The sequence below is a fragment of the Hydra viridissima genome, unplaced genomic scaffold (genome assembly GCF_058129835.1).
Source record: "Hydra viridissima isolate aposymbiotic clone 2 unplaced genomic scaffold, HvirCarnegie_v1 scaffold_19, whole genome shotgun sequence".
Lineage (NCBI taxonomy): Eukaryota > Metazoa > Cnidaria > Hydrozoa > Anthoathecata > Hydridae > Hydra > Hydra viridissima.
In genome coordinates, this window is record NW_028324318.1 from 1,021,762 (window position 1) to 1,048,950 (window position 27,189).

At 29.3% G+C, this 27,189-nt stretch overlaps 2 protein-coding genes, 1 long non-coding RNA gene and 3 pseudogenes across 3 annotated transcripts in view; 3 read left to right on the forward strand and 3 right to left on the reverse strand.

Moving 5' to 3' along the window:
- Positions 1-27,189, reverse strand: part of LOC149876555 (uncharacterized) — a 345,360-nt gene that overhangs the window by 227,962 nt on the left and 90,209 nt on the right. The gene's annotated exons all lie outside the window — the stretch shown is intronic.
- Positions 1-27,189, forward strand: part of LOC149876579 (uncharacterized) — a 295,309-nt gene that overhangs the window by 118,046 nt on the left and 150,074 nt on the right. The gene's annotated exons all lie outside the window — the stretch shown is intronic.
- LOC149876590 (uncharacterized) lies at positions 5,718-7,655 on the reverse strand. The gene is made up of 2 exons (XR_016448659.1): positions 7,577-7,655; positions 5,718-6,257 (listed from the first exon to the last, which is right to left on the reverse strand). It is a non-coding gene; the product is annotated as an uncharacterized LOC149876590 (long non-coding RNA).
- LOC145180790 (uncharacterized) lies at positions 9,115-21,276 on the forward strand (annotated as a pseudogene).
- Positions 17,613-18,555, reverse strand: LOC149876591 (uncharacterized; annotated as a pseudogene).
- Positions 24,024-24,821, forward strand: LOC149876592 (uncharacterized; annotated as a pseudogene).

Here is a 27,189-nt window from a genome sequence, read left to right on the forward strand (position 1 = left end):
AGAAAATATGTATACATATTTTCTACAAGAAAATAGTAAGTAAATTTATATTCTGCCCGCTATTTTACATGTTTACTTTAATCTTTGGTAATTTAAAGACCGGAATTCTAGTTAAATTGTTTTATGGCATTGTGAAATAGGGGTGGTTCATATCACAGTAATGTTTAAATTTTGAGCTTAGACTTTTAAATAAATCTAAAGAGGTTTAACTTTAAAAGTCTAACTAGTCGTATATTAATTTGTGTGTTCTTCACACTCATATTAACAAAAACTTTCATATAAAATGGAAAAAACAGATCTTAAACTTGAAATAACTAAATTTTTTCGACCTTTATATGTTTGTAGTCATATGACTAGTTAGAAATTAAACATATAACTTAAAACTTGTTTGAAAAAGTTGTTTTCTCAATTTAATGTTTTCTCAATTTAATGTTTTATCTTCATTAAAAAAATACAGTGAAACATGACTTTTTTGTAAAAACGCAAAATTCGTGTATTTTCCAGAACATGCATTAACGGCGTTGAGTAGTTCAGTTCAAATGAAAATATCAATTTTGGCAAAACTTTAAGACTATATATATCTAAAATACTATGTTATATGGATAAATATAATATCTCAAAAGTTCAGTCACTTTACAAAAGTCACAAATTTATTGTTAAAACTAGTTTTTACATGTTATTTTGTAGTAGAATCATAATACAAAACTAGTTAATACCATAAAAAATAATAAACTTTTTAATTTCAAAAAGGAATTTTTTTACTTCTAAGCTTATTTGCATTTCTTGCACATATCATCCACCCAAGTAGATGTAAAGTTACTTTAAAGTTTCAGTGTTTACTATTTTTTTCGTTTTCAAAACTCCAGGTGACTTAATTATACTAATAGTAATTCCATTATTTCACTCTCTTTTTTTTTTCATTCATTTTTTTTACACATTATTTCACTTTGTTTATTTGAAAATTCAATTCTACGCATGATTGTATAGGTGTTAGTTTGCAAACGATTTATTAAAGCACGAGCCATCCAATATGAGCGAAGTTAAATTACTTTCAAATTTCATTTATTTCTAAAAAAAGTAGTTAATATCGAAAAAGAACTTTTTTTTGCAAATTTGTTTATTCTAGAGACTCTTAGTCATATAGAAAAATAGAAAAATAGTTTCGGTTTTTTATTATAGCATTAAGAATTATATTATAAGATATTATAAGTAGGTAGATATTGCAGTTATTTAATAGTTAATAAATATCAAAATTTACTGCTAAATATCTAAGTCCATGTCTTCAAAATAGTCAATAAGAGAACCTTCATTTAAATCCATGAAATTTGATTCCTCAGTTGTAGCGTCCCAATCAGCTTCTTGTTCATAATTTTTAAATAATAGGAAACTTTTGACAGCTTCTGATACCTGTCTAATCCTTTTCATTCTCACATCCGATTTTGTAGAAGACACTATAGGGTCCGATGAACCTAATGCTCGATTAAATACATCGAGCAAATTACTTTTACGAGAACAATTTCGAGAATGATTTCTTCAATTCTGCCTATAGTACTTATTACAAGATTCAGCTCCCTCTTCACCAAAAAATCCAGGTGATAATGGTAGTGTCATAATAATGTTTTTTGAATGACAAAGAATTTTATAAAGAGAGACGTGCATGTTGAACCATTTATACTTACTAATAAATAAGGAATATGTAACATGGCAGAAGGACCCAAATTTTTCAAAGTCCAAATGTTCGTGAAAATTAAGGGCAGCAAGAGTTTTTACTTAAAAACGAATTATACTTAAATAAATATTTTGTGCATGTAAGCTTTCAGAAATAATATTTAATGCAAATTATAAAGATGATCACATGTATGTATTAGCAAGGCCGAAGACAACTTTTTTTGATGTTTGAGCTAAGCAACTTTGAAACATGAAGAAAACTCCAGATTTAAGTATGTTCATATATATAAGGAATGAGGGTGCTACGCAAAAAATTGCAGTGATTGGAGACTGGGAACAACAAAAACCCCAAAACGTTAGCCCCCCAGCCCCAAATATGAGGGCAATGAGTCAAATTTGTTATTATTTTTTTTAATTTTAAACTTTATTTGTATTTATCGACAAATTTCAAATTTGATTCAATAATCTCTTTTTGATCGGCTTTAATGACTTTATAAAGTTTCTACCCCCCTCAAATTGAGGTTTTTGTGAAGTTCCATCATTCTGTTTGAAATTCTATAACTCTCAAAGGGAAATTTTGAGGGGTATATAACCTTAACCTTTTTGAAACCCGGAGTATTCACCTTTCATTTGGTACCAAAATAATTGATACTTTTTGATACTTATAAAGAATGCGGGTCTTGTAAAGCCAAAAATATGGTTATAACCCCAAATTCTGTATCTCTAAATATTTCTTAAAATGTTTTATACGTGGAGAAATATAGATCTGATCAGTTGCAACCAATTGCTAAGAATCACATTTGTAACAATTAAATATGTGCAGTGGGAAAAGCTTCTATTTATTTGCGCAAATTTTTTGCAAGAAATATCAGAAATTTTCTTTTTTTTTTTAATTGATAAATATAAATTTCGATAACCTACAATATCAATACCGTGAAAGATATTTTCAAAGTTCGTTTAGCTACAAATTTCTATAATCACTAGTTAATAAAAAATCATATCTAAATTGAAAATTAAAAAATTGTAATTTTTGATTTTTGTGATCAATTTTTATTATTTTATCCCATAGTGCACCGAACGAAATTGTCGACTGATGAAAGCGGTCTTAGCACTCATCTTAAAAAGAAAAAAATAACTTGCAAAGAGGAATTAAAATTCCCGTAATAATTACTCCTGGATCCAATAAGAACAGTTTACAATAATCTGTTATCAACAACTTCAGCTGCAGGAATGAAATTCAATCCTTTTACTTTATATGCTGGAAAGCACTTATGAATAAGATGTTGACTTAGTTAATGCATTACTAATTTATGGTTATTGACCCATTATTCGTATATGCTGCAGTCCCTTGATATTTATGTCTTTCGATAAGTCAAATCTGTGTGGCATGAAATTCTTGCTGATTTTTACAAATATTCAAAGAAGAAGGTAGTGGGAAGTCCAGTTTTCCTTATTTAATAAACAAACTTTACAAAGTTTTCTTTAGGCAAGCTCATTTAGAGCAGGGTTTTGCCAAAGCAGGATTAGTTAATTCATCTGCAATAGAATCTTACAAATTGATCCCTGTCAAAATCTAAGAAAGAATTCTTTTGGAAACAGATGGTGAATGTGATGGCTGAAGACATTAACAATATTAATCGAGACTTAAAGACATTAGTGGTTGTATTGATGCTGATAGCAATTCAAAATTTTTGTTTGCTAAAGGACTACCTAATAGTACTGACACAAGGTAATGATTTAAAGATGATTTATAGCATCTACAGATGATGATTTTAAAAATTATAAAAAACTATTTGAACAGGAAGTTTCACTAGAAATGATCTTGTATGAAAAAAAGTCAAATAACAGCTAATATTGACAAAATATTCATGCATGTGAAAGTAAGACAAGCAACAACAACAAAAAGATGCTACAGATATGAATGCCAAACATCAGAAGAAGCAATTGAAAAATTAAAAATTTAATAATTGAGAAGAAAGAAGCTGAAACCAAAGAAGTAACAGGTTGATCAATGATGAAATAAAAAAAACAAACATATTTTACCAGAAACCATAAACACAAGTTTACTAAAGGTGAACTCATGAGAAAGGCATTTTGAATATAGCTCTAGTATTGTTATCTTATATATCAACTATAATGTTTTATTTCATGGTCACATGTAATGTTAAAACTTCTAGTTATTGAGTTTTTACTTAGAGCACTTTTTTTAAAACATTATTTTAAAACTTTAAAAGTAGTTCAGTTTACTCTAGTTTCGTCTGCAGTTTTTTGTTTAACCTATATTCATATTTGAAAAAACAAATGAACTGCTTACAAATAAGTTTATAGGTATGAAAAATTCTTTTATTAATTTCTTTTTAATCATTGATAGTTTAATAAGAGTTTCTTGTTTACACCAACGACACTTTGATTTCAAAATATTTTAGATAAGTTATGGTGCTTTTTTTTTTTTATATGTCACTAAAATGTTGTCAAATTTTATTTTTACAAAGTGTTTAATTAACTTTTGGTGTTATCTTTGATATCATATATTGAGGGTGTGAACTTGACATGTAGAACTTTTAGTAGCTATTTGGATATTTAGCCAGCAACTGTCACATCTTTGTCATCTTTAGAATATTAGCACTGTCAAAGCTCAGTGATTAAAAAATTCATGTTTTCTTTTTTCGCTAAAAGTGAATCTTAAAATTCTAGTGGAAGGATTTCTTCCTAAAAATTAATTATTAATAAAAAGATAAATGAATATAAAAAAATAAAAAAAATCCTTTAAAAGGAAACTTTAACTGTTAAAGAAATGTTATATTATTACTTTTTTCCAGATTGAAACTTGGCAGCTCTGTTTTAAGTGACTTTTTGATAATTAATTTTTCATAAATTTGATTAAATAAATCTTCCACATGAAATAACCTACTGGAAGTTCTACTAACTCTGAAAAAAATCAAATCAAAAAGCGAAGGAAATACTTTTTTCCGTTTTAAAAGTTATTTTTTTTCAATCTTTTTAATTATACTGTAGTCTTGAAATGAGATCTTAGATGATAAAAAAATATTATTTCCTTTGACAGATACCTGTCTGCCAATGAACCATTTTTAAATTTTTTCCTTAAAATTGATAATTTGTTATTTTGTCAAATTAGTAGTTCATTAATACTTTGAAATCATTTATTCATCTCAGTTGTTAGTTAAAAAAGTAATGATAGTTAGAGTATGTAAAGTGTCATATCTACGTATGGCTCTGATTAGAAAATCGACCGTACTTAACAAAAAAAAAAAAAGTCGAGTTTTGTTCGTTTAATAATTAAAATTCACTTAAGTACCCAATTTTTCACCTATCTACGGACTTCCTAAGACCCTGAAATTACTCTAACTTTGTCTTTCAAACCAAGAGGTTGCGCAGAACTGCCATTTCATTAAACTTATTTTTCCTTTGATCCGTTTAAATAATTTAGAAAAAATACGTTATATGGATAAATAGAAATTTGTAACATCAAAAACTTTTAAGTGTTACAAATTAAGAAAACGCACCATTTCTAATTAACTTCAGAGAATTCGATTTATTTAAAAAATGACTTTTGTAAAAAAAAAGCAAAACTTTTGTTTCTGGTTTTTTAAAAATAGCGTGCCTTTTATAACTAATGAAATTTATTTTATAACTAATGATATAATGCTTAAAGTCCAATTAAAATAAGAAAAAAGGAATAAAAGATATTCTTTTAATATAAGTAATTTTAAAACAGTTCTCTTTCACTAAAACTTATTTAAAAAATTAATCTTTCTAAATGGTTTTTGCGGCCTCTTTTTTCATTTAAGACACAAGCGTTTTAAAGTTTAAGTTTGTCACAAAATGATTAATGTGACAATTTCTCCATTTTTATTTACATTTCTTCAAGTAATAAATAATTTACTTTAGTGGTTTTTACTTTTATTACCAAACTAAATGCGAGCAATCTAGCAAAATTAGGTAGCCATCTACCAATATAATTTTTAAATTTCATCATTCTTATAAAAAACTACTGAACTGTCTGCTAATCAATATGAAAGCTAAGAAAATAAATGAAACTTCATTTTATTTTACATAATGATGTATAAATCTCCATGTTGAACATAATATTTCAGCTCTCCAGCAAATATAGATCAGTTTAAAAGAATATGCATCAAAATGGGTTACAAAATCCATCAGTCAAAAAAGATTTCCAAAATGAAAAAATAACTCAAAAAAACCACAATCTAATCTATGGGAAATAATGGAAATTAGCAACAATCTTCATTTCTTATTAAGTAAAATAGAAAAATCAGTATTTTATCAGAAATCTAGGTAAATAAGCTTGAATACAAAACTTCAAATTCAAAAAGTGAAGCTAAGAATCTATTTGTTACTCATTGTAATTCTAAATGTCATACTGTCAATACTTTATCATAAACCTTTGCAAGAAAAAGTTCTAAATCAAGAAACCAGATTCAAAATACTAATTTCCAAACTAAAAGGATTATTAAGATGTAAACATTAATTCTTTTAAAATTCTCTTTTCAACTTTTACAAGTGATACTGCAGCCTTATAAACAGTTAGATACAGAAGAAGTAGGTTTAACCTAAACAAGAAAAACATTTCAAATATATTATTTGTCACAACAGAACCATATATTATTGACTAAAAATGTATTAGAAGAATAAATTTCCTAAATTCACTTTATGAATGTATGAATGTAAGAAACATAGTTTTGTTGATGATACAAAAAATTCCTGTTTCTATTACATTATACTTTCTATATTACCTCTATTTCATAGAATTAGTTGAAAAAAAATCGAAACTTTACAATAAAAAAGGGAAACTTAATAACAAAAAAAAATCATTTTACTTAAGAAGAAATTGTATTACATTATTGCTGATAATATATTCATATATGAAACTAGATGCACACATTAATTAACAAACTTTTTGTTACTTTTTCATTAGGGTGTTTCAAATTAGTGTAATTATACAAAAGCAAACTGCCTTTTTTTCCTTAAGGCTGGCAATGTTCCGTAACATACTAATATTGAGTATTTATAAAGCATTTTATAAGTGACTATTTCATTGTGTTATTGGATAATGGGTGTCTTTAGAAATTCAGGTCTTCTCAGTATTTACATAAAAATCTTGTAAATCAAAAAACACATTCTATTTCTTTGAAATTCTTATATGAAATTATTGTAAGATTAAGTGATAAGGGCTTTTATATATTATATTACTGTTTATTTAATAAGCGGAAACAATCACACACACACACACACACACACACACACACACACACACACACACACACACACACACACACACACACACACACAAAATCTTAGGCTCCTATAGTACTTACTTAAAGACAAATGTGAGTATGCTTTTACCCTTATAAAAGAAATAGTTAATGTTTTTGTTTACAGTAAGCTCTATTTAATGTTTATCTAATCATAGCTTGATTTACTAAATTAAGCTCCCTAAAGTAAATTAAATTTTTTGCTACTTTATAAATTATTTATAAGCAATAGTTTTGACTTTATTTACGTGTATAAGTAAGTATAAAGCTATATAGCAAAAACTATATCACAAAACTTAACGATTGCTTATTATGGATATAGCTACCTTTAATGTATAGGTGAATGGAGCATAAAACAAATAAAAAAAGTATACTTTTCAACTTGTAAGCATTTCAAAATGTTTATAACTTAGATATATTATAAAGCATAATTAAAGCAACTTTAGTATAAGTTCAATAAAAATATATGTTATGTAGTAAGCAGCTATATTCTGACACACCGTGAAAACATATTTTCAGATAGCAGAAAATGTGATATATTTTGTTGCATTAGTCTACATTTTTGTGTACATATATTATATACTAAAATTTATGTATCAGAAAAGAAAAAATAATACTTTAAAACCCATTTATTGCATTATGTATCAATATAAACACAAAAACCATTGGCACACCAAATGCTAATTCGACACCATCTTTTTTGATATTTTCACATTAAAAAGTATGCAGCCAATAGAAATTTAGAGTAGAAGCTACAGCGCAATACATTAAGGCGACTTTATCCTATTACATTAAGGCGACACCGTGTCATTATGAAAAATCTAACAATTATATATGGAAATGAGAACAAAAAGCCAAATGGTGGAAAAAACTCATTAAACATAACTTTTTTATTCATAAAACGCATTGATTAGATATATAAAAACAAATTCCATCAAAACTCTTTAAAAAAAATGTTTTTTTTGTCTCGTGCTTTAAGAAATACTGTTAGTGAAAAATGCATACATTACGGCGACGGATTGATCCTAAATTCAACTAAAATTCAATTTTGAGACAACAACACGTTATTTTGATGTTATTAGTGGGCTAAAATTAAGTAAGTACCTCATGTGTTGGTATTAAGAAATATAATGCAGATATACAAATGATTCATGCCAGTTTAAACCAATTAAGCACGCGTCGCCCTAATGTACCATAATCAACATATCGAGATATACAGGCTAAAACAAATAATGATTAAATAATGACTTAGAATACACTGATAATGGTTCCAAATGCATATTTAGGCTGCTGAAACATAAAAGAACTCATGTTAAACAAATCACTCTTGTTACACGCTTCTTTATGCTCAAACTGATAGTGCAAACGTTAAGGCGACACGAAATTGTCGCCTTAACGAAAGTGTCTCCCTAATGTATATATTTTACGCATGAAAAAGCCACCTAATGTACATTTAGTAATGTATATATATATATATAATTTTATATATATAAATAGGTAATTTTACCTAAATATGATTAAGAGTTTACAAGAAAAATTTTGACTAAGTAATTAATAAAAATAGACAAATAAATTCATAAAGCTCACATAAAAAGAACAAGCTTATTGGATGGTGCATATAAACAAACATATATGCAAAAAAAGCAAGCAAATAAGAATAGGATGACTAAAGAAACTTTTAAAAGTCAAGTAAGTGAGAAACTCGTTTCCAACTCTTAAGTCTTTACTTAAATGTGTTCTGTATACCTACTTTTTTTTCTTCTGCGCTAACATTTAAATTTTTTTGTTTCTGTGTCCTTTTCCCGTTTTTTCTTTTTGTCACTACTTTCTCAGTAAAATATAAACTAAAATCTAATGTTTTGTGGGAAGGGAACTTATTTATCACAACTGACGCTAAATACTTTTGTTTAATATCCCTTAAAGCAACTTTCCTGTTCATGAAGTTCTCAATAGATCTTTATTGCTATGAAGAACTACGCTGAAAATCTGCCTAAAAAAAGAATTTCTAACTCTTTTATTTTTGAACACAGTTATTTTCACCTTAAATTTAACAAGTACTTCCTAGTAATGTTCTCAGAACATAAATGTATAACCTCAAACTAAAAACCTGTACTTTTAAGGCCATTGACTAAAAAATAAATTGGTGCTGAAAATGATGGCAGGTAAAAATTCTTTGTATTTCATACAAGGACTTGCTTTAAATTAATACCAAAACGTTGTTTACTGAGATATTTAGCATCCAAAACGAATTTTCTGGATTACTTAAAGTAAGATAACTGTTGACTTCGAAGACTTAAGATTGAGCATTACTTTTAAATATATACATTTACACCAGGCTGTTTTTGTGAAGTCTTAAATAGCAATTTGAAAATATTGTCTAGATTGTGTTAGCGTCCTCAAGAAAAGAGAGAAGAGTTGAGGTAAATTAAATGAATCTCTCAGTTTCCGTAATTAATTTCAATGGTTTTATCAGGCTTCGTTCGCTAGTTACATTAGCTTTACAATAAAATTAACAAGTGAAGCAGAACTAGTTTATACGCGTAGGAACTTTTATTTTTTTATCAATATTCAAATTGATTTTTGAGAGAAAATCAAGAAGATATTGCCGGAAAATATTGCACACGAGAAGAAGACCCAGAACACTTTTACGCTCAGCACATTAATGACGAAATAGGTACTTTTCATTCTTTAGAAAACGACGATTGTAAAGCTGATTTGTAAAAAAAAAAAGATTTACAAAGAAAAAAAATTACTTTGTTTTAGATTCGGTGTATTTACAAGTAAAAGAATAGAGAAAGGTAGTTTTCTTTTGGAATATACTGGAAATTTGCAAAACGCAGAAGAAGGAGAACTTAGCCTATCGAAACACTTTGAAGATAACCGCGGATGTTATGTTTATTTCTTCGATTGGAATGGCAAAAAGCTTAGGTGAAGCATTTAATTTAAACTCTTATACAAGTTGCTTTTTGTAACAACGTATTTTACTAATCGCCTAAAATCTTTTAGTATTGACGCCACAAACAGCAAAAGATTGGGGAGATATGCCAACAATGCTCCCATTAGCAAAGCAAATGCCAAAATGAAAAAATGGATAGTAGAGGGCACTCCACGCCTTTGCCTTTTTGCTTTGAGAAATATTCAAGCAGATGAAGAAATACGCTATGATTATGGAGTAAAAAATTTACATTGGCGACAGTTAGATTATCTAATTAAATTCAGTTAAGCAAAAAAACAAAACTCGCACATTCACCCTAACTCAAGTGTAAAAAAAATATTTAGGTCAGATTCTTTTTAAATTTAGAAAAAACCAATAAAACCCCTGAAAAGCATAGGCACAATGGTAAGTCTGTTAGAGTTTTGAGTATAGGAAAAAAATTCTTTTCCAACAATTCAAATTTAATAAATCAGCTAATTTCATTTTTTCAACGTCTTAGGTTCAGAAAAACGCAAGCCAAAGAAATCCCAATACGTTTAAGGAAATTGAACCTCGAAATTACCGATGTTTTGTGAGACTTGAACCTATCTTCGACTCATTAAGCGGTGGGTTTAAGTAAACTTCTTTAAGAATCTTGAATAAACATTTCCTCAGTGAATAATAATCAGTCTTGTTAGCTTTAATAAACGAATGGTTCAAAATGAACTCTTAGACTGGTTTAAACTCGCTTCTCATCATGATCATAATATCAACCCTAATGTAACAAATAAAATGCAAAAATAATTAATACAAATTGATGGATATATTAATACTGATATAATATTTTGGTATTATTTTCAGAGTTACGAAGTTATAATTCTGAAAAAGTGCTCGAAGAGCCCAAAGAAAATTATATAGGTAAGCAAGTATTTTAAAAACTAATTAATATTTCTTGATATTACCGAAACCAAGGCACCAAATTCCAAATATCTTTGATACTCAAAAATACGAGAGAACTAATGGCATCGCTTGTTCCTTCAGAATAATCTGTTGGATTGAATATCTTGATCGATATTGCCTCACACTCCTCCAGTTCTGCTTACTTCAATATTCACCACCAAACTTTGCTGTTTTTCTTTCAAGAAACAATGACATACAATTTTATTTATTAACACCACTTGTTATACAAATTTAAATGACCTTATTAACTTAATTTCTGCACTAACATAATACAATTGTGCTCCAAACTAAAATATTTAACCTTAATTCTGCATTTGTAAATAAAATATCACGCTATTGAAAAGACTTACAAACCAGTCAACCAGCTAGTGATTTTAAGGGATTCGCAGTTTTAAAGTCGGTAAATAAAAAAAGTAATGTGTAAGAATTGTTGCGTAAAAATCAAGGTTTAAGTCTTAATTTTTGGATATCAACTCTGCGCCTTAATAAGCAACTCACAGAGAGAACAATTCTAAAACTGTTTAACCAAAAAACACCTTAAGCACCCATAACCTTTCAGCACTTTATATTTCATTGACATGCTTAAGTAAACAAAAACAGTTATCTTCACTTAAATATATTGGATTTATGCTAAGGAGGAGGGATGAGATATTTTTTAGTTGTTTGCGTCCCCTATCATTTTCATACCCTTTGATAGGCCTAAAGTAGGACTTCAGATCATAACCAAAAGAATTTAAAATTGAACTTGCGGGGAAATGCTACTAATAACAATTGCTTAAAAGGCATTTTATTTTAATAAAATTAATAAGCTAAGAAAAAATTTTTTCTTAGATTTACCAGATTGCAACTTAGAAATTTCTGAAAACTTAGACAAGTTGATTGATATTTGCATTAAAGGTAAAAATTTTATGCCTTTTTACAACTATTAGTTGTCCCTTTAATCTGCTTGTATAAATTATACTTAAAAACTATTTCTAAAATTTTTTACAGAAAACAATGAGATATTGTCTAAAGGTTCCATTAAGTTAACTGATGAAGATGAACCAACTGAAGAAAATGGTAAGAGTGAGTTATATATATATATATATATATATATATATATGAGAAACTAAAATAAACTTTATGAAAAGTCAACTGGGAAACATGTTTCAGCATCCAATCATAGCTGTTGCATACTAAATGACTTAAAAAATCTTTTATTTCGCATTTAGTTGAAAAATTAAAAAACTACTAAAGCCAAATACTTCCAAATAATACTAAAATAGTTTTAGATATGTGTTACCACTGTAACTTTTATTCCTAAAAAACTTTAAAGTAGTAACTTAAATTTAACTTACCTCATTTATCATCACAAGGAAGTCAGCTATAACTATAATAAAAGTATTTTGCATTAACAGATTGCAGTTTTCAAAGTTCTCCAGACTTATTTGACGAATTAGTGGTGAAAGTTATAAATGAACAGACAGGTTGTTAATATATGCATTTTACAAAGTTCAATTTGCTGTAAAATAATCATGTGAAAACAAACATAAACTTTAAAATATATTTATAGATAACAGTGTTCCATGCCAAGTCAATTTAGACAGTGAACTGACACTAGGAGAGCAAACAGGTAAGTCATACAAAATTGAATATTTCAAAGAAGATCCACTGTGAAAAAATATAAATTGAACTTATATGAAATATCTAAGGCTTTTAAACTACTTTGTAAATAGCTGCTTGCATAATGTTTATTCAACACATGATGATAATTATGATTAATTCTTCTTTCTTAGATGATATTGACTTCAAAATTTGTGAACTGAACTCTTTTTGTTCAGAAGTGAGTATTTTTTCTCTCGAAGTGATTAAATTGCCTATAGAAAAAGAGTAGGATTTATTAGACATAAACCACTAACCTTTAGAGAAGTCTAAAGCTGTTTTAAAACTTTGCAATTTCCATTATAGAACTTCTGCTTTTAAATTTTCACTTCGTATTGTGTAACTGTAAAATTAAAAATTAATAAATATACATCAACTTATATAAACACTCAAATATAAAGTATGTGCTACATTTTCATTTTTTTATTGACTCAACAATTTCTTGTCCTCTTTTTTACCTTAAAAATACAGTAACAGTGTTTTAGCAAACATTGAAAATATTTTTAGTACTTTAAGCCTCATTAAAAATTCTTTTATTACTTTAAACTCATTACAAATAAAAAAATATATATGTATACAAAAAGCTTACCAAACAATGCTCAGACACGCAGTTAGCACAGTTAAAGTATTTTATAAGTACAGCTAAGTGCTAATAGGACATTATAATAATTGCATGATACAATAAAATTATTCCAATAAATGCTCCAAAATCAAATGATTTATGCTTTAAAGCATTCAAATTTTTTCTTTATTATTTTCACACAAAAACTTACAATGATTTTAAAAGTAAGCAATTACAAAAACATAAATACCATGCCTAAAAATTAAATTTAATTAGTATTTTATTTCCAGGAACCACTATTAAATACATCAAGTGTAGAAGAATTGATAGAGACCAAAAGCGATCAGAATATAACTGAGAATGTAATCTGATTCATTTTTACTATTACTCAATAAATTTAAAGTATTTTCTAAAAATAAATTAAATTTAATAATTTAGACCAAACTATTAACAAAGAAAACAAGAAAACCATCAAGGCTATGTATATTCTGTAATAAATTTCAAACAAGGCTGTCAAGACATATTCAGCTCAAACACCAAGACAATGAAAGAGTCAAAGTTGCTCTTAAACTTCCTGAACCTGAAAAAATAAAAATGATTGATTTATTTAAGAAAGAAGGAATAAAAAATTACAACATCGAACAAGCTAAATTAGAAGAGCCTAATTTTCAAAGGTGAGAATATTTTTGCTATTTAACTGACTTAGATTTTTTAAGCGAACAATTTTATAAAACATTTTAACTCACTATACCATTACTTTTAAATAAACAAATTTAGAGAAAGGGTACCTATTAAACTTCACTCCCAAGAGGAAATCCCACAAAATCTTGAAATGTGTGGAAGCTGCAATGGGTTTTTCTCTAAAAGATTTATAAGTCGCCATCTTAAACTTTGCAGTTCAAACTCTTCTAAACCAGCATTACAAGTTCCATTATCTTTACTAAAGAACAGTTATGCAGTGTCTCTTCCGGAGGATTTTGTTAGAGACGTTCTTTCAAACCTAAGAAATGACGGCATTGGTCTTATTTGCAAACAAGACAGTACAATCTTAACAATAGGACTTCGATTACATGACAAAATGAAGAGAAAGTGTGACAAGACATCTGAAGTCTTAAAGTCAGTCAGGAATGACATGAGACGTCTAGCACACTTATACTCAATTTTTAATTCCATTGAAGGTGTGCTTAAAAAATATAACAACTCAATGGACATGTTTAACAGAGTAAACTTTGATTATTTAAGAAAAGCAATCGATAACTACACTACAAGCGAGGAATATTTGAAGTGTGGCCTCAAAATTGTTCTTTCATCTTTAATTAAAAAATCTGCAAAAATAATGAAAGGAACAGTTTTGACCCAGAACAACAATAACCTCACATTTGAGCAAAACAATAAAGAGGTTCTTGAAAAAGTCCAAGAAATAGACTTATTTATTTCTGTTTTTGATACCTGGAAAGGATTTGTATTTGGGGATGCAAGTTATGACATAAACAAAAAACGCCAACAAAAATTAAGGAAGCCAGCTTCCTTACCAGAAGAAGATGATATTAAAACACTTAAGAACTATATCTTAAAAAATGTAAACAAAGTAATGACTGATGGGTACATATTTTGGGATACCCATGTATTCGTTGAACTTCGAGATTTGTTGTGCACTAGGTTAAAATTGCTTAATGCGAGGCGTGGTGGAGAACCTGCAAGGTAACTTATTCATAAAGTTTTGTACATTAATTTTTTCAATACTAAAATATTGAAGTAATTAACATCTTTTTAAAATGAAATGGATAATGTAAACAGAGTTTAACATGACCTCAGCAGTAAGGTCAGATCAAACAGTTAAAACAGTAACTTATGAACAGAACAACAAAAATATCAATAAAAACTGAATAAATAGAAATCATAAAAACAAGTTACAAAAGGAGATTGTTTGTACAGAAAAATTATTCAACTAAAAATATTTCTCCTAGATTATTATTAAGTGATTGGAAAGATGCAGAAAAAGGCTCGTGGGTTGATCCTCAACGAGTTCAACAGCTTGACGAACTTGACAGAAAATTAACAAATACATTGCAAATAGCTTATATGACTGGAAAGGTATAGTTTTTTTATTAAAATAATCTTTTGAAAAGAAGTAATAAAAATTACCAATTAGTAAAAATGATAGTAATCATTTAATAGTTGAGTACCCAAAGTCAAAAATCTCTGAATTTCTGTAACATTGACATTTCAAGCACTATTTGCAGAAATATAAAGTGATTTAGATTGTTTTTAAAAAAATCTAGCATCAGGGTGTCATACTAAAGCATACAAGTATATTTTTCAATGTCCTTTTTTACAAACTATACATCTCATTGGCATCAATTTAACAAGGTTGTTGCAAATTTCAGATAGAACTCTTCTTTAAATGTAATGCAATTCTTGTATTAAACTACTTATGAAATGTATTCTGACCTTTACTAACTTTTTTCTCCTTCAAGCCTAAACACAGTGGATTGATTATAAATCTGGTGATTGAGTATCTTTGATTTCAAATCTTGTGATTGAACATGTATAGATATTACACAAATCTGCTCAAACAAAATTAAAGCAGCTCAACATAGCAATACTCACCCTCTCAATGCTACCATACACCCTTGGTAATATAAAACAATTGCTATACTTTTCACATTTAAATCTTTTAACAAGCCCTTGCTTTTCTTGTCTATTACTTCAAATTACTTTCACTTCTGAAAATTTCTTGCTTCTGCTTACATTAATATTTTCTTATAAGCTTATCTCTTTTTCCAAGGTAAAATGCTTCTCACTATATTTAAGAAACAAGATTTTCACAGTTTTCAGTGAAGGTTTCGGTAAGATCATTATGACTTAACCTTGCATTTGCACTAGTATGACAAATTATAAAACTGTTCAATTATGAAGAAAAAGTCTTCATAATCTAACCAAATTTCTTGATCCTTGATGGTTGTAAATATCACCTCAAATGTTTTAGGAGTATATCTGACATCATTTTCAGAAATCAACAATCTAATGGCTATTTCTCTGTTGTTGATCCTTTACACCTCTTATCTACCACTACTTTTTATTACTTTTCTATTTTAAGTTTGGGATCTTCTTACAATCTCAGCCAAAAAAAAATCTGAAATGATTATCATTATCTATTTTTGTGCAACCTTTGTAAGGAAATAATAAAACTAGCATTGTTTAATAAAAAGTTATAAAGCTCTTTAGCTGAAGTTTTACTTATGAATAAACAAACAGATAGGTTTTCAGGCTTTTGTAGACCATGATTATAGAAAATTTATTTTTCTTCATTATTCTAAATTTTTGGAATTTCTAGTTCCCAAAATAGTCCTGTTCACTGTCAAATTCTGCATATACACATAAGTTACTTAATAAGATTCATTCAAGATAGATTACTTATACAACCTCTGAAAATATACTTTAGGGAAACTATCGTTTGGTGCCAGTCATTATTCCAAAAGACTCTATTGAAGTAATTAGAAAATTAGCAGATTTAAAAATTCGAAAGGATGCGGGTTTTTCTAAAGAAAATCAATATCTTTTTCCTAGTACACAGGGAAGCAAAAACCATGTCTCAGGGTGGCATGCTCTTCACAACATTTGCATAAAAATTAAAGACAAATTGCAGTTCTCAAATAAACTTACAGCAACATCAAACCGTCATCGAGTAAGTACGTTGTTTGCAATGCTGGATTTACCTCTTAGAGATAGAGAACTGTTTTACGAGCATATGGGCCACAGTCAAGCAATAAGCCAAAATGTTTATCAAGCACCACCAGCTTTACTTGAAACAACAAAAGTTGGTCGACACTTGATAGATCTTGATAATGGTCAGTGTTTTTTCCTTTAATATTATTATTCTGAAAAAAAAAAAAAAAAGCTTACCTATAAAGCTGATTTTGTACTAAAATGAAACAAAATAGATGTTAAATACTTAGTTAAATGCTCAGAAAAGATGCCCAGAGAGTGGTTGTGGCGATCAATAAACTGTGTCACATGGAAGAAAACAGCATGTGCCTTGGGGGTAACTCTTGTGTTTGGAAGGTTGAGATAGGAAGCTTTAAACTCTTCAATAAGCTCACAGTAGTTCTGTTGGAGTGTATTCCCAAAGCAGGCATGAACAACAGCATCAAATTTTCTGAGGGTTTCAATAAATGGAAATGCCAAAAAGCAAGCATGCTTCTCTGCAAGTTGTTGAAGTGAGTCAACATTTCTCAAAAGCTTTCTACACTCACTGCCAGCAAATTGTCCTCCATGAAAAGGTTGTTGTTGAATGTTGATGATCTTTGGCCACTCATCTGCATTTTGCCAAACCTGACAGAGATTCTTAAAAAGGTGGTTCACAACACCAATAAGTACGTGAAGTTCTATAGGAGGAATAAAATCTAGGACAAGAGTATCATCAGAAAGTCTTATTATTGGCTGGTGAACAACATTTTGAAAGTCCCTTGCCTTTTTTGTTTGGGCACCGGCTGCTTGGAAGCCTTCAAAATCAGAACGAATGGAGCCAAATGTTCGAAGCTCAACACTGTGATGAAGATTCTTTGACTCAATGTCACACCAGGTGCAAGGGTGTGCACTAGAGTGAGATTGAAAGCCACAAATTATGTTAGCAAGCTTCATGTCGCATGACAACACAAAAGACATTCTCTCTAAACACAGTTTATCCAGGATTTGTTTGACATTGTCATAGTTTTCAGAGACATTTTCGGCAATGGCCACCAAAGGTTGACGCTTCACTCCTGAGTCTTTGAAATTTTTAAAGAGAGGTTTCTTTGATGGAGGAGAAGTATCTGGTGTTTCTAAGCTCATAATACCAAAAGATACTTTCACGAACCCGCCTCCACCATCTATCCCCACCTTAATAAGCTGGTCTGACTGAGGGCCTCTGACTTCAGCAACAGTGTTTCTTAATGACTCCATTTCATTGCAGTACACCAATAAATGTTTAGACTCTTGGCTAGTGCTTTTGGATGTATCAGTAATTTCTGAGGTGACAAAGAGGTCAGAAAGTTGCTTTCCAAGAGATTCAAACTTTTCTCTGAAATTTTTCTCCACAACATGCTGTGGAACTACTTTGTTTAGAGTTGAAGCAAGTATATTCATTCCTCTATTTGAAAGACCAATCTGGTTTTGAACTTGTACTAGATGTTGTGCAGTCAAGGTGGGTGTAGATGAAGGAAATAATTATCTTTGTCGCGATGGACCTGCAAAAAATCACAGAAAGTTACCATTGTATCATTTCCGAAATTCATAGTGTATATTTTATTGCTATGCCCTTTGACAAAAGTTTTTTTTGTTTAAAAAGTACAGTTTTTACCTGGAGTTACTGGAAAGGGTCTTCCTACTCCTTGATTGAGACGGACAGTGCCATGGGGGGAAGGAACTTTGTTGGCAATTACAGAAACAGCCACTCTTTCTGCTGCTTTTTTGTCCTTTTCTGCAACTTCGAGTAAGTTCTGTCGTAACATTGCTTTAGTACAGACATGAGGGATGCCTCTTCCTATCAATGGAAAGCATGCTGAACATCTTTTCTCAACAATTGGCTGTTCTATAAGCTGACTGGCAGTGTTTGTTGCTCCACTTATCTGAGGGCTTCTGAACTTTGCTTTTCCCACACTACAAATCAAGCAATCACATGCTGAATCTCTTGTTGCAGGATGGATCTTTATGTTTTGATAGTCTGGCAAGGAAGGAAGTTGGACATCTCTCCCTTCACCTTTTCTTCTGAGACTTACTCGACAGTTTTCACAGCTTCCAATTGGTACTCTTTGGTCTTCAAAGTTGATTCTTTGGCCCAAAATTTCTTGACTGCGTTTAATCATAAAATCAGTCAGCTGCCTGTTAGCTTTGTTCATACAGAGAAAACAGACAGTTTTCCTGTTGTCTTCATGAGTTTTTGCTTGTTAGGCATTTTGAAAAATGACGCACACATTGTCCTTTTAAAACGGTTTCTAAACTGTTTGCAGGTTTTTCCCGGAATTTTTTAGTTAATTATTTTTTGCTAAAATAATTTGTATGTACTATTTGTAAAACAAATAACCAAAATAGACAGTTTTTTTGAGAAAGAAAAAAAAACTCTTAGTTTTTTGAACTTATTAAATAAGCATAAAATTAGAAACTTTAAACTGATTTTTCTTTCTCGGACGATGATGAAAGATTTCAAAACCAACTCTAGTGTTATTCTACACATGTGTACTCTCAAACCTCCAAAGGGTTTTCTCGGGACAAGAGGTTCGAATTAATAGTCATTTCGTGACACAGTGTTCACTTTAATCTTCTAGTTTTAATTATAGTAAATTCTAAACAAGTTGATAAGCACAATTATAAACATCTATGTTGTATTATAAAGAAGTGGAATAAACAATAATATGAGTTTGAAAATAAGTATCATTTAAGTTTAAAATTTTTATTATGATGAATTCAAAATTATGTCAATGTTCAAATACAAGCCAAAATAATATCAAAAAGACAAAACAAAATAGAAAAAAAAAAATTTTTTTTCAAACTATATCACTTCTTTTTGGGTACTTCTTTAACTTGTAATTATATCCCAAACGCCTAGAATAACTGCTTTTAGCTCTCATCTTTCTTTGGAAATTTCTGGAATTCAGTTTTTTTTGAAAATCAATCAGAAAGTTCAATTGGATTAACAAATGGTGCCAGGGCCAGCTACTTCACTGCATGAAAATAATTTTTAATTGGTTTTACATTTTGAGAAACTGTCTCTTTACATGTCTTTATATCTAGTTTAACAAATCTTCAATCTTTTTGCTTTTTAACAAAATCATATTGCTGAAAATATTGTTAAAGTAGGTTTAATTCATATAAAACTAAGTATATAAAATTAAATTAGACAACCATTTATAGCTTCAACATTTTCCCTTTTTTAACAGCTTAAAGAAGTATCTTTGGTTTTAGAGAAATTTACACACTAAATATTTTGACAAAAAAAAAACACTTCATATATTCTTTAAAGGTTTTGATCAAACACAATGGTAATATCTTACAAAGTTTTATTTGTACATTGTTTCTCAAAATTACAAATCATATTTTGTTAATCAAAAAGTTATAATTTTTCAAAGATGATAGTTGGGGGTTTTTTAATTAAAAAGTATAAGGTTTTTTTTTAAAAAAACAAACAGCGAATTAACAATTTAAGCATTTTAAACTATCAAAAGAAGTAGCTGGGATATCACTCAATTTCACAAGTAAAAACTTACTAAATAAAACAGTAAATTTTCAGGGGACAAGCTTTACATTTTAAAAGATATCTGGATGAAATACTCAATGAAGTTATTCTCCACAAAAATGTCTCTAAAACACAAAATGTTCTTCAAAGGTTATATAAAAATTATCAACTAAGGTAAATTCGCTCTTATTCAAAATTAACTTGAAACTTTTGTCATTTGCTTGAAAACCTAACTACATCCTAGTTAAGTTTTTCATGAAGATGGTTATTGAGGTCCCCTAACAAATTCACCTTTTTATGTCCTACTGAAATAATGTTACTGGTATAAAAAGTATCACCATGTAAATATGGTTTGAATATTTCTTTCCAATACAGGTCAACTCAGAAAAACAAGATTGTTAGATGTGGTTGTAAATAATGAAGTAGCTGAAAACAAATCTGGTATGTTTTCTCAATATTGTTTTAAGAATACATATTTATAACAGCTCATATTGCTATTTCAACTAATTGAAATGAAGGTTGTAAAAATATATACCTAAGTTCGTAGGATTGTCTGCAATAACCTGTAGTTAGCATATCTGGCTATCTAAAAGAAGTTTAAAATGTAAAATCAACCTTTCTATATTATCATTCATAGTGACCTGACTATTAAGTATTTAACATATGAATTTGTTTTAGCGAGATCATACTTTCAATAGAGTGCAGAACAAGACAAACTTGTTCACAGTACATTTGGATCATTTATCAATGGTACTAACTTGAGCACTTTTCCAGGTGAATTGTAGGCAGTGCTTTGATAATTTAATTTTAATCAAAAAATACATATATATGCTACTTTTTTATGAATGAACTATAAATCTAAATAGATATAAGTTCTTATTATTTTAAAGCAAAAAACCAAATGAAGGAATTCAGTGAACACTATCATGTTGATATTCAAAAACTGAGAACAAAAATTTATAATGAGCGACAGAGAGTGAACAAACTTCATGAGCAAAGAATGAAAGACATGAAAATGTTAGAGTGAAAAATTACTGATATTTTGTAATGGTAAGTTTTTTTTTTAACTTTTAGTACCTTAACACTAATTTGGAAAGAAAAATGAAACCAATCGTTTTGATGTCAAATCTGTAACTTTTTGGAGATGATAGACTTATGATTTCTTCGCAAAAATAACTAAATTTCAAAATAAACAAGTAGTTATTAACCTCTCCCTCCTTCTTTCTCTGCAATAGTTTATAGTTTTCTATAGTTATACATTTATATTTTTTTTAGTTGCTTTCACCTCACCTTTCAGTTCACCTTGCCTAGTTTAAAAGAGAGGAAGTTTTTAGAAAGAAAGAATAAAATACACTGCTGAAATATGTTTTGGTTTTAGAATGTCTATAAAAAGTTGATATATGAAAAGTAGATACTTATTTTCAAAGACCAGCCCAAAGACATTATATACATATGTATATGAATGACATAACCTCTTTTGCTGAATCATCTTTAGAACTTTAGGTTAAACATTTTCAAAAATAGTGGTTATGATTAAACGTTTTTAAGTATAACTATTAAAGAACTTTTCTTAATAATATTTTACTTTTTATGAAATTTATCAATTAGTTACTTTGAAAGTAAATAATCTAAAAACATTCATTGGATACAACAGTCATAATTGGAAAATAGCATAAATTTATCTTTATGCAGTTTAACAATTCTAAGGCATGCACTTTAATAAATATACATAGAATTAAAACTTACAGTAAGACTGCTGCAAAATGAATAACCCATGAGTTACAAAAAATGTTTAGCGGTGTACATAACACAGCTTGCACTGAATTGATATAATGTAAATTAAATGTAATAAACTAAACAAAAATTAAATATACTCTGCCCTGCCAACTAACTGCACTAGAATACGAAGAACTCAAAAATAGTAACCTTAATCGCACAACCTTTTTAAATAGCATTGTAGCTCGTCCTCCATTTGCTTCCATGCGATTATGTACTCCATTTGCAAGCATGCGTTTCTGGATGTCGTTTTGCCGGAACGTGATTTAAATTGATAATAATACAAGTAAAAACTGAAATTAAGTATTGAAATACATAGCAAAAAAATTTAAAGTCCTTAGACTGGTAAAAATGCAGGAAGTGCTAAATGAAATCAATGGAAGACATGAAAATGTAAAAACGAAACATTCCATCACAAAATTTATAAGATCATTACATAAGTCATGTAGTTTTGTACTCTACTGCTTTGGTGGTAAATATTAATGGAATTTTACTTATTAGCATTTTACATTTATACCAATATTTACAAGACTAGTATATCATGCCCTGTCGAAAATCAACTTATTCGGTAAATCTTTATGTTCGAAGATGATACACATTTACATCCTCTTGTTCAATTTGCGTATGTACTTGTACAAGGGTGCACTCCTGTTTAAATAACCTTACTCAGCTCAAGATAATAAAAGAAAAGTTTTACTTCTTCGCATGGAGCATATCACTTTTATCTTTAACCTAAATATTAAAAAAAAAGGAAAATAAAACCGCTCCTTTGAAGTACTCGAAACATCTTAACTCCCCCTCCCCCAATCATCCCGAAAAACGCACTATGATACTTAATTACTCATACCAAATGTTTTAACTAAATATAAAGCTATTGAAAGCATAAGTAAATTTATTAGTCGTATTTATGGAATGCATACTTTAATGTCATCTGTCTTTTTTATTTTGATATTTAAGCCTTTACAGCCCTTTGAAACATCATATCGGTTGATAAAAAAAAAAACAATATATATATATATATATATATATATAGATTAATTCTGCGGTTATTAATAAACATTCTACATAGGGATAAAGTTAGTTACGATATTTTAACTTCGAACACGGTATTATCGCCGTGTTCGAATGCATAAATGTTAAAAAGATGGAAGTCTCAAACAGTAAAATAAAATAACTAAATAGTGCATAATAACATTAGATAACAATACATTCATTTGTTAAAAATACCTATAATTGCTTTGTATAAGAGGGTTCGTTTGAAAGGACGCTTTCCTTTGTTTCCAGCTTTATTGAATTTCGCTTGAATTCGCCTATGTAACACTTCGTTCAGGCATTTGTTTACTAATTGAGAGGATGTATTACCCCCCAGCTTTTGCGAACGTTAGATCTATATAAATAATATCAAAGTTCTCTGATAAACAGATTTTATGTTTCACAATACATAAATCTTAATTTTATCATTACGTTCCACCAAAGGTATGTGAAAAAAACTTGGAAATTGCACACACACTAGTTTAATAAAGGATCTTTATCTGTTAAAAAAGACCGTTAACATTTTTTCTCCCAATATCTGGCAGAGAGTGTATTTCAAGTGTGATAGTTAGACTTCAATAGTAGCTTTTGATTAATAAATATAGAAAAGGACTCAAAAACATTAATTAACATTAACTCAAATTCACTTTTATCAACTAATTTTCTCTCTAGCCATTATCATCATAATAATTATCATCATCATTATCATCATCATAACCATTTTTGGAAATTCGCTATAGATCTTCATCAAAATAGATTTTATTGAACCCCAGTATTTTAAGCTTCCTTAACAACCGCCATAACAACGGCATTATTTTTGCCTTTACTAAAAAATAGTCCAAAATCCTATTTTTTTTATATGAAAAATGTATCTTATCAAGTAAATAGTATTTTCCATTGTTCAAAACAACTTGAGTATAAAAGCAGTTACTGGAAAGCTCATAAATATATCATAAATCTTCTTCAATGGCTAAGACTTGCAGAGTTAAACAAATAGCTAAAAATAATAAAAGGAAAAAAATATTTAATGTAAAAAAGAACTTAGTTATAAATAATGTTGATATGGATGTAAATATGGAATCGAATATTGTAGATATGAGCATAAATATTATTACAAGTGTTGAAGATGTAAATGTAAACATGGTGAAACCAGTTAATTTTAACTTTATTAATTCTGATGAAATATGTACTTCTGCTAGAAAAATAAAAAAAACTTCGTCATCAAGACCAAAGTTATGTAGTAATATAATTACTGGATACCGTTTTATAGATTTAGAAATACTAAATTCTGTAGTTTCTACTCTTAGATGTCCAGAATGTATGTCATTTAAGTTGTTTCGCTCTGAAAATGAAAACAAGAGAAAAGGTCTAGCGTCTTATCTTTATGATAACTGCTGTTTATGTGATTATTCAAGAGAATATTATACCTCAACATTGAATATACAAAAAAGTTTTGATATTAACACCAGAGCTGTATTTGCTATGAGATCATGTGGTCAAGGGTATTCTGGATTCTCAAGATTTGTCTCATTAATGGACATGCCTATACCAATGACTGCTAATAATTATTATAAAAGTGTTATAAAACTAACTAATGCAGTAAAATCTGTAGCTGAAGACACTGATGGATGCTGCTCAAGAATTAAAAGACTTGAAGAGTAATCTTATTTTAAATTTTTTCCAGAACATGTGCCCAATGTTATTGCTTTTGCACTTTTGATGCAGTTGCCCATTTTAACATTGGTAGACAAGCTAGTATTTTAGTTTTAGAAAAAATGAATTTAAGACCTGGAAAGTATTTGTTAGAAGGGTATTGGAAAATTAATCAAAAGCGATTATACTTAGCCATATATAAAAACACAGAACGAGCAAAGAAACGCAGACAAGTAATTCGTGGAAAAAAGAAGAGTCGATATGACAAATCTCTTGAAAAAGAGCAAAACCCATATCAAACTGGTGCATTTTAAGATTTAACTTTTTTTATTATATAGAGATTTGCATATTTATTTACGCTATTTTGAAATTTTTTATGTTAGCATTTTTAAAAGCTGTTTTTCTCAGATGAAGAGTTTTTAAGACGCCGGCCAGCATATCTAAATAGTTAAAAGTGGTGTTAAGCTAAAATTTTAAGTATGAATTTGTTTGATTGTCTTCTGTGATTTAAACGTGACAGATTTTTTTAAAAAATTGAATCCAGTCCTTAAATAGGTCAACAAAGTCATAAAATTCGGTCAAATTTTTTACATGTACTTCGGTCCAATATATTAGCCTATTAAAAATTAATAAGAAAAATCTGCTTCGTTCATATCACAGAACTACCTTGTTAGAACAAGTATGCAAAGAAGATTTTGTTAAAATTGTGTACATCTTTAGATACATTGGCCGGGATCTTTCAATATTTTGGTGTTTTTGGCACCTGCTACAGCTACCATTTTACCCAAAAAATTTTTTTTTTGTTTTTTTCAGTTAATTTTGTTATTTACTTTAAGTATATGAAGTTAAATTTATAAAATATTGATATTTACTCAAAAAAAACTTTTCAGGGGTTTTCCACCATAAGCACTGTTGTGTTACATCAAGGATACCCAGTCCTCCTCTTGACGCGGGCAGGATTAAGATTTTCCTTTTGATCGGCTCCGCGTAGTCGCTTTGCCAGAGGTATACGAATGTTTCTTTTTTTATTTCTTTTTCCGTTGGTTTGTTCGCCGGAAAAAAGTTGGCAAACCATACCTTTGACAAAGCGAGCGTGTTGACGCATATACCTTTGCAACGGAGCTAGACGATAATTCGTCTGACTTTTTTTCCCGTGAATTTTGGGAAGTCAGACAAAAAAATTCTTTGGTTTTTGCGCTAATGCAATCTTTCATCTACCGGAACAAATATGTTCCTGCGGCTTTTCTTTGATCTTAATGAAATATCGTAAAGTTTCGGGGGGTTAGTTAAAGGTAGCGCCAAAATTACGTCAAATTACGTCAAATTACGTACTGAATTCTTTTTACTTTTTGGAAAGAAAATAAAAATAAAAAACCGACTTAAGAAATTGAAGCAGCAAAGAAAAACGTGTCAGTGGTGCGAATATCAGCCGATTGTTGAGCCCGAAAAATTTAGCACGAATAAAATGAACCGAATTGTAAGTTTAAGTCATAATTGAACATTTACGCAATTACATCAATATTATTGCAGTAGGTGAGGTTATTCTAATGCTTTGGTATAATCACTTAAAATTCGCCATCACTTGTCTCATCATTTAATACAAACTTTTAAGTTTAAAAATTTCATTACATCTTGTTTCAGTATCAAAATTTGTTATTAAATATTATGATGTAATTTACAATAAGAATTTGTTAGACATGTTATAAAAGATAGGGAAAATGATGGTATGTTAAGTGGTATTTAATGAAATATCAATACAAATAAGTTACTATAAGTATGACAAATTACAGCGTAAATTTTAATAATATAGTCGTCAAAAGTAAAACTGCGTACTTTTGGAATGTAAAACACAACGTAATATTGCGTGCGGCACCCAATAATATACAACCACATTTTCTGAAAACACTTTCTGTTCCAAGTACCTATTCCAAGTTCCAAGTAAAGAGCTGTACCCGGTCTTCTCTTTTGATTTTGCTGCACTAGTTTGAGGGACAGGCAAGCGTTCTTCAGTTGAATCTGATGAATGACTGGAGGATCCATCTTGTTGTAATTTGAAAACAACATTGAAATGATCAATTGCCTCCATAAATTCTGGAAGGGTGCCAATAACGGATGAATCTCCCTTCAAACGGTAATCCAAAGCAGATGCCAGTTTGAAAATCAGATTTTGAGGGAACCGTCGATGAAGGGCAGAGGAAACTTTCGACTTCAGTACTTCTAAGCCAAAGTCTTCTTCGGTACAATTCGGATCGTCCATTGGAAGCCCCAAGTATCCAACTTCTTGGTCGTGATCAAAACCGCTTTGTTCCACGATGTCATCATCGTCAATATTCAGCTGGGAACGATCATTGCGCTGGGTTTGCTCTGCAGGCCGGCATACTTGAATCAATTCGTCAACAGTTGAGGTTACTAGCGATAGCGTTGGGTAATGTTCACCTTGCAAAGCGTCGGTAGCGGCTTTGAATGGTTCGAGAAATTC